This window comes from Lissotriton helveticus, chromosome 5_1, assembly GCF_964261635.1.
Source record: "Lissotriton helveticus chromosome 5_1, aLisHel1.1, whole genome shotgun sequence".
Lineage (NCBI taxonomy): Eukaryota > Metazoa > Chordata > Amphibia > Caudata > Salamandridae > Lissotriton > Lissotriton helveticus.
Window position 1 is genome coordinate 1,173,136,578 of NC_136065.1, and position 14,683 is coordinate 1,173,151,260.

Genomic DNA, 14,683 nt, shown 5'->3' on the forward strand with positions numbered 1-14,683 from the left:
CAGACCAAGCCATGGAATCAATCAATCAATCATAACACTTGTATAGCGCGCTACTCACCCGGGAGGGTCTCAAGGCGCTTGGGGGAAGGGGTCTGCTACTGCTCGAACAGCCAGGTCTTGAGTTGTCTCCTGAAGGCGAGATGGTCCTGGGTCAGTCGAAGGTGGATGGGGAGGGAGTTCCATGTTTTGGCTGCCAGGTAGGAGAAGGATCTTCCTCCGGCGGTAGCTCTTCGTATGCGCGGAACGGTGGCGAGGGCGTGGCTGGTCGATCGTAGCTGGCGGGTGGGAGTGTAGAAGGTCAGGCGGTTGTTGAGGTACTTGGGGCCCAGGTCGTGGAGAGACTTGTGTGCGTGGGTGAGGAGCCTGAACGTGATCCTCTTGTTGACGGGGAGCCAGTGCAGGTCCCTCAGGTGGCCGGAGATGTGGCAGCGTCGGGGGATGTCCAGGATGAGTCGGGCGGAGGCGTTCTGGATGCGTTGGAGTCTTCTTTGTAGCTTAGCTGTGGTTCCGGCGTAGAGGGTGTTTCCGTAGTCCAGTCGGCTGGTGACGAGTGCCTGGGTGACAGTCTTCCTGATTTCGGTCGGGATCCATCGGAAGATCTTGCGGAGCATGCGTAGGGTGTGAAAGCAGGATGAGGAGACGACGTTGACTTGTCTGGTCATCGAGAGGGAGGAGTCCAGGATGAAGCCCAGGTTGCGTGCGTGGTCTGTTGGCTTGGGAGCCGTGCCCAGGGCGGGTTGGCCACCATGGGTCGTTCCAGGCGGAGGGCGATGGTCCCAGGATGAGGACTTCCGTCTTGTCTGAGTTCAGTTTCAGGCGGCTGGTCTTCATCCACTCGGCGACGTCTTTCATCCCTTCGTGTAGGCTGGTTCTGGCGGTGTCGGGGTCCCTGGTGAGGGAGAGGATCAGCTGGGTGTCGTCGGCGTAGGAGATGATGTTGAGGTTGTGTTGGCGTGCGATGGCTGCAAGAGGTCTCATGTAGACGTTGAAGAGGGTGAGGCTGAGTGATCCTTGTGGTACGGCGCAGATGACTTCGTTGGCCTCGGATCGAAACGGGGGGAGGCGAACTCTGTGTTCTTCCGGCGAGGAACGAGATGATCCACTCCAGTGCCTTCTCTTGGATGCCGATGTTGCTGAGGCGTTGAACTAGGGTGCGGTGGCAGACAGTGTCGAACGCTGCAGAGAGGTCCAGGAGGATGAGTGCCGCTGTTTCCCCGTTGTCGAGTCGGGGCTCGGATGTCGTCGGTGGCTGCGATCAGGGCGGTCTCGGTGCTGTGGTTGGCTCTGAAACCGGACTGCGAGGGGTCGAGGGATCCGTTCGTCTCGAGGAAGGCGGCCAGCTGTCTGTTGACGATCTTCTCGATGACTTTAGCAGGAAAAGGGAGGAGCGAGATGGGGCGGAAGTTCTTGAGGTCGGTGGGGTCCGCTGTTGGTTTCTTCAGTAGGGCGCTGAGCTCGGCATGCTTCCAGCTCTCTGGGAAGGTGGCGGTGTTGAAGGAGGAGTTGATGACGACCCGGAGTTGGGGTGCGATGATGGAGTCGGCCTTGTTGAAGACGTGGTGGGGGCAGGGGTCGGTCGGAGATCCGGAGTGGATGGTGTTCATCGTGCGGGCTGTGTCTTCGGTGGTCACCGTGGTCCAGGTGCGGAGGGTGGCGGTGGGGGGCATTGGTTCGACGGTTGGGTGCGTTGGTGGTGCGCCGAAGCTGTTGTGGATGTCGGCGATCTTGCGGTGGAAGAACGAGGCGAGGGAGTCACTGAGATCTTGTGAAGGAGTGATGTCGCTGTTGCCGGTGCTGGGGTTGGAGAACTCCTTGACGATGCTGAAGAGTTCCTTGCTGTCGTGGGCGTTGTTGTCCAGTCGATCCTTTAGTGATTTCTTCTTGGTGGTGCGGATAAGCTGGTGGTGCTTACGGGTGGCTTGTTTGAGGGCGGTCATGTTGTCTGTGGTCTGGGCGAGGAGCCAGGCTTTCTCGAGGGTGCGGCAGTTCTTTTTAGAGTCCTTGAGTTCGTCGGTGAACCAGGAGGCCTTCTTGCTTCTGGGTCTGCTGGGAGGGTTCTTCAGTGGTGCGAGGTCGTCGGCGCAGGCGGTCAGCCACTGTGTGAAGTTGCGGGCTGCTTCGTTGGGGTCCGTTGTGCTGGCGGGTGGGCTCTGGCTGAGGGAGGTGGTGAGCTGGTCGGCGGTGAACTTGCTCCAACTCCTGTGAGGTGCCTGTTGCGGGTGGTGGTGGGTCGTGGTTCTTTTGAAGCTGAAGTGGACGCAGCTGTGGTCGGTCCAGTGGAGTTCGGTGGCGTGGCTGAAGGTGATGTACTTGCTGGATGAGAAGACTAGATCAAGCGTGTGGCCGGCGTAGTGGGTGGGGGTGTTGACCAGTTGCTTGAGTCCGTGGTTGGCGAGGTTTTCCAGCAGGGCGGCGGTGTTGCGGTCCTTGTTGTTCTCCAGGTGGAAGTTGAGGTCCTCTAGGAGGATGTAGTCAGCGGAGGGGAGGGCGTGCGGGCTGATGAAGTCGGCGATGTCTTCGCTGAATTGTGTGTGTGGTCCCGGGGGTCTGTAGACGAGGGTGCCTCTGAGGGTCGTCTTAGGGTCGGTGTGTATCTGGAAGTGGAGGTGTTCCGCGGTGGCGAAGGTGTCGTTGGAGTCGGCCGTGATGCGGATGGTGTTCTTGTGGACGATGGCGATGCCTCCTCCGGTCTGGTTGACGCGGTCCCTCCTGATGATCTTGTACCCGTCCGGTATGGCGATGGCGATGTCGGGGGCTGAGGAGACGTTTATCCAGGTTTCCGTGAGGAAGGCGATGTCGGGTGACGTTGTGTCGAGGAGGGTCCAGAGTTCCACGGTGTGTCTGTGGACGGAGCGGGTGTTGAGCACAATGCACTTCAGGTGGTTGCTGCTGGTGTTGGGCTTCGCGGGTGCGGTGCAGGTTCGGAGGCAGGTGAACTTGCAGATTGTGCAGGTGAAGGGTCCGTGGGTGCGTTTCGGGGTTGCTCGGCAGCAGGCGGGGTTCCGGTCGGCATTGAGTGCGTGGAGGGCGGCGGTATCGTAGGTCAGTCGGGTCGTCTTGCATCGGCGGGGGCCAGGGGTCCTGGCGCTGGGCGCGGCCAGGCGCGGACGGGCGCAGACGGTCTTTCCTTTGGCGCGCCTTTGGCGCACAATCGGCGCGCCCGCTGCGCGTCAACGCTGCGCGTACGTGGGGGCGACATAAGAAGGAGCCGGGAGGGAGGAGCAGCTGGGTGGCGGGAGCGGGGCGGCGAATGGGCAGGAGGGGGGCGGGCCGCAGGGAGGCTGCGGCGGGAAAGGAGGGCAGGGGGCGGCTCGGCGGCGGCTGGGTCGCCCTGTGAAAAAAAGGTTAGGAGAGGGAGAAAAACGAAAGAAAAAACGAAGGCAGCTGCAAGGCAGCAAAGAGCACAGCTGATGGGGGCAAAAACGATGAGAAAAACGAGGCAGCAGCGAGGCAGCAAAGGGCACAGCAAAGGGCACAGCTGATGGAGGCGGTAGCAGGGGTGTGTGGGGGCGACCTCGCCTGGTTACAGGCTCAAACAAACTAGCCATGGACATCATAGGACCTATGGACAACCTGGGTATCCAGAAGCGATTCATGCTAGTCCTAATTGACTACACCTCACATTGGATCTTTCAGAAGTTTGTACATCGTGTCATCACAAGTACAGTTTTGGAATTTCTCAAGGATGTGTTTTCAAAGGCGGGCATACCCTCAATTTTGATCACGGACACTCTGGCATAGTTCACCTCACATACAATGAAGGAATTCTTAGACAACATGAACATAAAAAATGAGTTAACTGCACTGTATTGCTTGAAAGCAATCGGTCTAGTCGAGAGGGCAAACCGGATGATCAAAGAACATATTCAATTAGCTGTTGCCAATGGTCATGACGTAGAATCCCATCTATGAAATTGTTTATGGGCATACCACACCTTCTCGAACCTGGTGACAGGAATCTCCCCTTTCGTCTCACTCCGCAGGAGAGAGACGTGTACCAAGTTCAACCCTAGTTGGCTGGAAGGAGGCAGGTAGAGAATACCATCAATCATGAGGAAGTTATTAGGGAGGTGGAATTGCAACAAACCAATTACAGAGAAGGGTACAACGAATTGAACGGTGTTTGAATCCCCAACTGGAAAGTTGGCGATGTGGTGCAAGTCAAGAGAAGTAAGAAAGACTGGCACAGGCAGAGCAAGTTCTACCCTCCTTGCTGCATTGCTAAGGCTCTCGACAATGTCCCACTTGACAATGGGCAATGGTGGAGCTGTGATAAAATCGTAAGGTCTGAAATGTGATCTACGCGTTCATGTTATACTATTGCTAATAAGATTTTCCCCTTTGTTTTCATCGGTTGTTGCTCTCCTCCTTTGGTTGTATAGGAAGGGAGGTGTGTTGTAACCCGGTTTTCTATATGTTAAATTCCGTCAACTCTTGGTTTTCCCCAGTGAGAGCTCACCTTAGAATGTTGGGGTTTCAGGTTGTTCTTTGGAGAGTGGCTGGTCAATAAAGAAGTACTCTCCTATTCAGTTCCTGTCATCTTTTACTTTTAACACTTCCATATCCTCTTTTCCATTATTCCTGTTATTGCTTCTCTGGGTATAATGGTTGGATGGCATTAAGGTGCTCAGAACGAGCATACCTATGGACACTGCAGCTAACTGGGTGATGACAGTGACATTTCCTCCCTCTGTTTTCTTGGTCAACTTCTACTGGACCAATTTGGCTGTTGCTTTTTCTATTTAATCCTTATCACTTTTTTCCTTTTCCTGTCTCTCCTTACAGAAATGTATTAGGTGTGCCTGTATCTCTGTCCATGGTTTCGATCTAAGGCTACTATATTATCTAGTATGTCCTGCACTTCAGTTGATACTGTGTTATAAAACAGTATTGCATTCTTTCCAGTGACGTCCCAACTCTCCCCTACTTCTTTTGTCAATTTTGTCTTCATTCTGCTGAGAAATTGGGCTGGATCCTTTGGATGCATTTTCTTTGTCTTAATAGACCCAATGTTTGCCCTGTCTGGATACATTTTTCTCAGTTGTCTCCAAACAGTTCCCCTTACTCTGTTAAAGGGTGCCCCATCACATTTTGGGTTGGTCAGTGCTAAATTCTTTACTCCTGTATTTGTGAACACTGTGTCTGTTTTATCTCCTATAAGGGAACTTAGTAGGCTTTTAATGTCCCCTTTTGCAAGAGTAATCCCTGCTGTGTTTTTCTAATGCTGCTATCAATTTCCCAGCCCCTTCAGCAAGTGATGGCAACAGTTTTTTAAGATTTTCTTTGTCCATATGGGACTATGGTATATACTGAGGCGCCCTTGGGACTTTAAATATGAAGGGCAATTGTGTCAGGACTGTAGTCCTATGGCCAATAGGTTGATGAGTAATTACTTATGAGCACATTTCTGCCACTCTGAGACTTTCTTACGCATAGGGATAGTCCCAGTAAGGATCCCCTATGCCCTGAGAAATGCAATTTTCTGCATTTGCCATGTTTCTGGAGGGGGTCAAAGGAACCCTCTTGCGGCAATGGTGTCATCTGTGATGTCACTCCTTCTGTCCAATCTGCTAGGTTGTCAGTAAAAGGTACAACATTACGCCAACTATTCTCATGTTGGGCTACTAATTCATTGGACAGCAACTCTTTGCCCGAATAAACAGGGAGTACACATGCCAGATCTTTTCTCAGTGTCATCTTTCCTGCTATGCCAAACGTTTCCTTTCTCCCATATGGGCGTGCCATCCAGGGCCGGACTGGTCGTACCATGCATCAGTTTCCCCGGGAGGCTGGAAGGGTGAGAGCGATTTTGCAGTGATGCTGCAATATCTGTCCCCTGTAACAAAAGCAGCAAACAAGCATTTGGGTGGGGGCTAGGCATGGCTGGTCTGAGAAAATTGTGAGGGCTGCTTTGGGTTCCCGGCCCGACCCAGGTACGATCGAATGCTAATCTCCTCTGTTCCCATTGCCCTATTCTTAAACTTGTCCTGCCTAGTTGCTTTCTTCTCGCTCACAGGCATACTGTGACTGTTACCTGTTATGTTCCTCAAGAAGGACATTGTGTTCATATGTTCAGTGATGTCATCTAATGCTTCCTTTCTGCTCCCATATCTTCTCCTAGGATGCTATGTGTAAGGATTGTGTCATCTGGTCCTCCTTGTTCACTCATATGTGGCACATTTGGGGCTCTCCACTGTCCCAGGGTCCTTTCTTCCCTTTCCTGAGTCGCTTTTGATTCTGCCTGTTCATCTTCCTTTATTTCAGCCCACTTGCGCAATCTATTCTCTTCTGCTCCTTGATGTCTAAACCTCCATCACTCTGCAAGAGGTGGTTCTGGTGTGAAGGTTACCCTTCTTGTCTCATTTTTACTGCTGGTACTTGTTTTTGTCAGAAAATCTTCCTGTCTTCTAGCATCACCTGTTCTCTTCGTGTCCCTTGATCCTTCATTATGTGCACCCCATCTTTATTAATGGGGACATCTCATCCTCCAAAAGAAGTATAAATCTGGTGTCTAACCTAACTACATATTTAGTACTGTCCCCACCCAATGTCTCCCGTGATGTACTAAGCCATTCTAGCACATAGATATATATAAATGTACTTTCCATGTTTAGAAGTAGATTCTGATGGTGGGCTGTTTCTGTAGTAGGGGATCTCTGTGTAAAGTCATAATCTAGTGAATAGTCCCGCCCATGTGCGGGGACCCCGGAGCAATCAAAAATAATTTCTTAAGCTGTCTTCATTGCAGTCCTGCATAGATACTTAAGAGAAAATTAAAGACAATAATGCAGCCTGTACCTACAAGGCTATACTGTCCAGTACTTCAACTAGAAATGCCAAGGATATAACACCAATAACACATTTAACACAATCTGTCAAGTTTCACCCATAGAGAAACTTTACTCCCCTCACCAAATCCTTGGAATGATAGAGAGGAAGGTAAGGAAAGACAAGCCTCCATAGGCTGCCATTATGTGTCTGGAAAAGGGATACCATGCCTTTAAGCAACTCTCTAGAGACCCTCAGACCCTCGGTATCCCAGCATGCACAGTCCCTTCCTTTTACTTTCAGTTCTTTTTTAGGTCTCGGCTAGCCGCGCCTCCGCCGAGAACCTTTTGTCGGCGTGTGAGCTTCCCAGGAGACAATCCTGGCCGCGCGCATCGCCTTGGAGGCGATTTCAAACTGACACGCGCACACGAACGAGCGCTGTGGCCAGGCGCTGTCTCCTAGGAAGCTCAAAACACCACACACCCATGCGCATACACACACAGACACACACAAGCGCCCACGCACGCACATACATACAGAGACACCCCCCCACACATACACACACACACACGCACGCACACACACACGAGTGCCCTCCCCCTCTCCCCCGCCGTCGCACACATGCATACACACACGAGTGCACCGAGCCCCCGCCCTTTTCAACTTACCAGGTCAATTTAGAGGAACTCCGCTCTCCTTCTGGCGTCGCGAGACGCTTTCACTCCGCCTGCCTTCTTTTCCGGTGCAGACGCAGCCCCGCCCCCTTCACAGGCGACTTTGCCTGACTTCCGGAGACATCGCGGAAGTATATATATATATATATATATATATATATATATATATATATATATATATAATAACTTTATTTGTTTTTTAAGAGACATGCATGCGTCGCTGACCAGATAAAAAAAATTACTTGCTTACCTCAAGGTTGTTTATTTGCTGTCCCATTAATAGAAGTTGGGGGAACTCGCACTGTGGTGAATAAACTTTGTGTGCCATTGAATGACTTTAGCACTGCCAAATGCCCTTCCTGGTTAGTAAAGTATACCCCACTCTACCAAGTGCCTCTCCGGTTGTTTTGATTGGTTTTGGCTTCCGCTCTTTTCTCCTGTTGCTTTTTCTTGTTTTCATGCAATTAATTCACTCTTTCTTTATTTCATTCTGTCGTGCCTTTCTACTTGCTTTATTTTATTTTTTTGCACTTGTCCTCTTCTGCCTTAGGATCGCTGCACACTTGTATCCTGATATTCTTTGGCATCCGAGGGAAATGCATAGTGCAAAGAAACCTGTGTAACCAGGCCACTCCCAGCCTGCCACTGACGCGCCCAAAGCCTTGGTACAATCAGTTTAGGGACAGCACCCCCAGCTGATGGGGCTGTAAGGCGAGTGGGTGGGTGTGGAAATGGGCACGGGGAAACTTCTTTATAAACCATCACACAGCCCCTTTGCCAGGTATACATGTGTGTTTTGGCAGACTGCTGCTCACAAGGAACTGGCTCACCAAAAACAAATCATCCCCATGTCAGGTGAAACCAGACATTGCGGATGCAAAGTGTTTTTCTGACCGCCAATTAGGCTGTTCTCCAACAAGAGGACTCGTCCATGAAGGGTGTCCCTGGGACAAAACAGCCTCTGATGATCTCCAGGTATGACGAGGGAACTGGGTCGGGCGTGTGTGCTCTGTAAATGCGTGCGCCCTGCTTCCAGCAGGCTGGAACCAGGCCAGGGGCCATGCCACCTGACATTGCATCAGCGCTTGCTGGTCAGCGGCGTGATCTGGCGCCACCTCCTGGTAGGATATGGAAGCTTGGAATGTGAAGGAGCCGGTGTGACTGTGCCAGGGCCAAGGAATGCCCCAGCTTGCCGTGGCTTCTTTCCAGTAAGAAGGCGATGTCGAGGCTTCGCTGTTGTTTACCTTGATCTCCAGGGCTGATGGGAGGCGGACAAAGGTGGTTCTGTTGTATCTTTCAAAGCTCGGTGCACGGAAGAGAATCTACGAGTTCTTCTGGTAATGGGCGAGTGAAACGAATACCGCTACTGACATCAGGGCTGCACCAGGAACGAAAACATCTGTTTAAAGGAGGCAGCATGGGAAGGAAGAAAGGTTTCCAAGCCCTGCAGATTCCCGTAGCGAGACACATTTAAAATGCAGGGTCATGTGGTCACCAAAGGGTCACTTAGACATCACAAACAAGCCCTGAAGCGGACATCTTACACCAGCCCCGGACCCACTGAGCTCCCACGTAACACTACGGTGACCGGCTGACTGCATGACCATGGAGTAAATATTGCTACTCACTTGGGTAACGTGTTACTCCTGTCGCTGCTGGTGCGTCTTTGTTACTAAGTGTTTCTCTGCTAATCATAGAAGCGGGTGGTGAGACTGTAGACATGGAAAAAATACGCACCTTACTGTCTTTGGATGTCGATGCTCTTTGTTTGAGACTGAGTGCTGTGATTTTGATGCACATAGTTAAGTCGTTTTTAATATTAAATGCAGGGTGCTATGAACATTGGAATGTGCATCCCAGAGCACGCACAGGGACTACAGCTTGGAAGATGTTTTTCTTTCTTCCACACAAGCCAGAATTTGATTGATATATGTTGGTAGTATACTTAGCCATTGCTGCTGCATGCAGTAAGGGAGTGCAGGCATGGAATCTGTTTCTGCACTGACACAGGAATAGTGTTCAGTGTGTTGTGGCTGGCCCCATAACATTGATGTAGGTCCTTGCCCTGTTCCCCTGACTTTGGCATCAAGGGGAAACTAAGGAACATAACTCGGGGACTGTAGAGTAAATTATTACCACTAGCTAATTAATTACCACTAGCTAATTAATACCACTTACAATTATGTTTTGCACGCCGTTCTCTCACACCACCTTCTCCACCACACTGCTAGGCACTGCTCCAGTGCTCCCCATGATAAAATAAGAGCACATCTCTGGTCACACACACTTAAATCGTTCCTGCACTGGATCACAGTAAATGCAACACGCTGCCACCAATGCACTCCCCCACAGTGCATCATTCTACCCTTTTAAACAAGCATTTGCAATGCAATAGGTCTCGCATATCCGCTAGTTTGAGCTATTGACATTGTAATGACTGCCTTTTTTGTTATCGTTTTTTTAAAACATAAATAAAAGCATTGTTATTTATAATGCCAACAGCTCAAACTCGCGTAAATGCGAGACCTATTGCATTGCAAATGTTTGTATTTAAAAGCATTCCAGCTCGAGGCGCACATGCACGCCTGTGTTGTGTGTGCCTCCCGGGGTACATGCGCTCTAACTCTATGGAGTCTCAAGGCAAGAATGGCATGTCCTGTGCCCTGCCCCAGCACCGTCTGTGTGTGTGTGTGTGTGTGTGTGTGTGTTTGTGTGTATGTGATGTGAGAGTGTGTTCGTATGGGTATGTGTGAGAGTGAGAGAGAGTATGTGTCTGTGTGCATACCCAGAAGCGCACACTGCACCAGTGCACGCGCCTCTCCTTTTATTTAAAAGGATTCACAGCTCGAGACGCACAACCACACACACACAGCCACACACACACACACACAGCGGCACACACACACAGCGGCACACACACACAGCGGCACACACACACAGCGGCACACACACACAGCGGCACACACACACAGCGGCACACACACACAGCGGCACACACACACAGCGGCACACACACACAGCGGCACACACACACAGCGGCACACACACACACAGCCGCACACACACACAGCGGCACACACACACAGCGGCACACACACACAGCGGCACACACACACAGCGGCGCACACACACAGCGGCGCACACACACAGCGGCGCACACACACAGCCGCACAGCCGCACACACACACAGCCGCACACACACACAGCGTGTTGGACAGGCCGCATGGTCGGGCTGCCCCCTCCCCGCAATGGGACCTGGACCCTGGCTCCCCCTGCATCCCCAGCCAGAGTCCCCGACGACCACCCGAAGTACACTGCAATTCCTCACCCACAAGACACCAGCTCCGAACCCAGCTGGCCCGGGTCACCATCCACACCACGGCCTCGGCCCAGCCGCCATCTTGGGCCACTACAGCACGAGGCCGCGTGGCCTCAACTCGACCCTCACCCTGGGCCCGGCCAGGCCCGACATCGAGGCACCAACCTCCCCCCGGGAGGCAGAGTGACCACTTGGCGAGTCAATGGGAGAAAGGAATCGTCAACGGCTCTCCTCCGCCAGGTGTCGATCACCCCCGGCCGCCTGGGCGCTGGCTCCACCCCCCTGCTGGGTGTCTGGACTCCCTCATCCCGGACCTCCCGGCCCCCCCAGGCGCGAGGGTCCGGACATCAAAGGGGACCAGACCTATAACTGGGGCAGGACCAGACCAGGAAACCAGTTGTATCCTGGAGTCGAGAGACCCGAGAAGAACTCCTCTGTGACTGGCCTGCTGGCGCTGCCGCGGCCCTCTGCCTCGTGAAACCATCGTCTTGGCCTGCTGGCGCTGCCGCGGCCCTCTGCCTCGTGAAACCATCGTCTTGGCCTGCTGGCGCTGCCGCGGCCCTCTGCCTCGTGAAACCATCGTCTTGGCCTGCTGGCGCTGCCGCGGCCCTCTGCCTCGTGAAACCATCGTCTTGGCCTGCTGGCGCTGCCGCGGCCCTCTGCCTCGTGAAACCATCGTCTGGGCCTGCTGGCGCTGCCGCGGCCCTCTGCCTCGTGAAACCACCGACTTGGCCTGCTGGCGCTGCCGCGGCCCCCTACCTAGGGAGACTATCATCTTGGCCTGCTGGCGCCGCCGCGGCCCGATCCACAGACACTCCAGCTCGAGGATTGTGAGCTCGCCTCTTACCACTACCTGTACCGATCCGGTACCAAGACTGTCCCGCTACCCCCTTTTTCCCTACAGAGACTAGAAGTGAGAGGACCCCCGGGTCCGAGATATCCTGTATCGCTGATATCCTTGCCTTAAGAACCTTATATAAAGCATTGAACTCGACTTGGTGTGGTGCCTGTTTGTGGGGAGGGAGGTAACTTGTCTGTACGATCGCAGGAGACGGTCCCACCCGGGGATCTCTCCCTCAGTATCCGGCCGACCCTCAGGGTCCCCGTCTAACATTGGTGGCCAGCGACGGGATCCGAACCTACGCATAATCGTACAGAAAGTCACCCGACCCACGACACACGACCACCATGACAACAGAGAGCGGAACAACGGAGAAATTCCAGATGGAAAAATTGGAAGATTACAACCACCGAGAACTGAAGCAATATTGCATGGAACTTGGTCTCCCAACCACGGGTCTGAGTACGAAGGAAGACTTCAAACGAGCCCTAGAAGCCTGGGCAGAAACGGGTACGGCCGTACCCCGAACACAAACAACCGAGACGAGCCCCGCACCAACTAAAGAAAGAGCGGGTCTCTCCCTGGAAGAGATCCGAGAAAGAGAAAAAACCAGACTCCACGAATTAGAACTAGCCCGACTCCGCTTGGATGGAGAACTCAAGCTGGCAGAACAAAAAATAACCCTGGAACACTTACGGCTCAGGGAAGAGCGAGAAGACAAGCAAAGACAGAGAGAGCTAGAGGAAAAGAAACTAGAGTACGAACATGAGCGCAATCTCAAAACACTGGAGGTCCAGAAACAGAATAAAGACCTCGGGCTCCCCGAACGACCGACCCCGTCTGCCTCGACCGAACCCAAGGTTCACATCCCCAAAGATGTCATCCGGGAATACCACAAGAACGATGATATACAGCAGTGGTTTAAAGCCTATGAGGTGGCAATGACCTCCCACCGGATTCCCCGAAGCGATTGGGGAGCCGGATTATGGGGGAGGTTTGTCAACGAAGGGCGGGACGCCCTGCTACAACTCCCGGACCAGCTGATGACCTCCTACGACCACATGAAGGCCGCCCTCCTCACTCGATACGGGCTCACACCGGAGATGTACCGCCAACGGTTCCGCGACTGCAAACGGATTCCGGGTACAACTTGGGTGGAGTACGTGAACTTTTTTAGCCGAGCCTTCGAGGGGTGGATCAAGGACAACAAAGTAACCACCTACGAACAACTCTTTGACCTTATCGTATGGGAGCACCTGTCGAACAACTGCTTCGTGGAGCTCCGGCAACACCTCCTGGACAGTAAGCTAACCGACCCTCGACAACTCGCCGTCGAAGCCGACCGGTGGGAAAGCACCCGAGTTGGCCGGAACGCACCCAGCGAATTATCCAGACCGTATCGCCCCCGAGGGGGAGGAGGAAGTCAGGGTCGGGGGAGAGACCCCGGTCCCTCGTCACCCCCCAGAAACCCCTCGACCCCGGTTGGCCCAGGAAGCCCTGCCGTCCGGGCCGGTTTCCGGGCCAACATTACGTGCCACAGGTGCCAGCGACCCGGCCACTACGCCAGTGATCCCAATTGCCCAAAGAATCCGAACACTACCCCCCGCCAAGTTGCAGCGGCGGCCCTAGGGGAAGAACTAATCCCGGAAGACCAGGAAGAGTACGAGACCGATCCCTCTGAATGGGCACCCGCCGCCATGGCACTGGTCTGCTTAGGGGAGAGAGACATGATTCCGCGGGCCCCCCTTCCCGCCAACACCCAGAAGTACGGTCAATGGGTCAACATTAATGGCCGCCGGGCGGAAGCCCTCCGCGACACCGGGGCCAGTGTAACGGCGGTCCGACGCCACCTCGTCACTCCAGACCAAATCTTGCCGAACATTCTTTGCCCTGTCCGATCAGCCGACAATTCCGAAAGCCTATGCCACATGGCCTGCGTCCCCTTCGAGTGGGGAGGAGTAACAGGGATGTTAAAAGTAACTGTCCGCGATGATGCCCCCGTGGACTGCCTCCTAGGAAACGACCTTGAAAGCTCTCCCTGGGCAGCTGTCGAACGGAGGGAGCACCTGGGGATGCTCGGCCTCCCCGAATGGGTCTGCGTCAAAACCAGGTCCATGACCGCCCGCGCGGTCCCCAGCCCAGAAGAGCCCGAGTGGCCAGAACCTCCTCCCGCGCTCATCCCCGAGGAGGCCGCCCCAGAAGCCAGTCCATTGACCCAAACCGAAGAAGGATCCGACCAGCTTCGGGACGTCCCTGACCTGGCACAATGGCGGCAGGAGGGAGGCCCCACGCAGGAACAATTCCGGGCCGAACAGAAAACCTGTCCCTCTCTCGTAGGACTCCGGCAGCAAGCCCTGGCCCAGAGCACCGGGGATACCTCGGGGGCCCACTGGATCTACTGGGACCAAGACCTGCTCTACAGCGAGCAGAAAGTTGCAGAACTAGGGGCCAGTCGGGTGCTGGTGGTGCCCCTTCGCTTCCGAGACTTCCTCCTGAACTTAGCCCACGATGTCCCCCTTGCCGGACACCTGGGGCAGGATAAAACCTACGACCGCCTGGTGACCCATTTTTTCTGGCCCCACATGCGGAAGGATGTCACCAACCACTGCAAGGCCTGCCCCACCTGCCAGGCCAGCGGAAAAAGTGGCCGAAAAATCAAAGCACCGTTACAACCCTTTCCTGTCGTCACCACCCCGTTTGAACGAGTGGGAATAGACATTGTGGGGCCCCTCGACCCTCGAACAGCCCAAGGACACCGGTTCATCCTGGTCCTTGTAGACCACGCCACCCGCTATCCCGAGGCCATCCCTCTTCGGACCGTGACGGCCCCCGTGGTGGGCCGGGCCCTGATGGGGATCTTCTCCCGGGTGGGGTTCCCCCGGGAGGTCGTCAGTGACAGGGGCACGAACTTTATCTCCAGATATATGAAGTCCCTCTGGCAGCAATGCGGGGTCACCTACAAATTCACGACCCCCTATCACCCGCAAGGAAACGGACTGGTCGAGAGATTCAACCGCACCCTCAAGGGGATGATTATGGGTCTAGAAGAACCCCTTCGACGCCAGTGGGACGTGCTACTTC

General features: G+C 54.0%; 1 protein-coding gene and 1 pseudogene across 2 annotated transcripts in view; one reads left to right on the forward strand and one right to left on the reverse strand.

Moving 5' to 3' along the window:
* The window catches only part of TDRD1 (tudor domain containing 1), a 2,637,228-nt gene that overhangs the window by 47,607 nt on the left and 2,574,938 nt on the right, over window positions 1-14,683 (forward strand). The gene's annotated exons all lie outside the window — the stretch shown is intronic.
* LOC144756480 (uncharacterized) overlaps window positions 4,527-14,683 on the reverse strand; it is a 50,713-nt pseudogene continuing 40,556 nt past the window's right edge.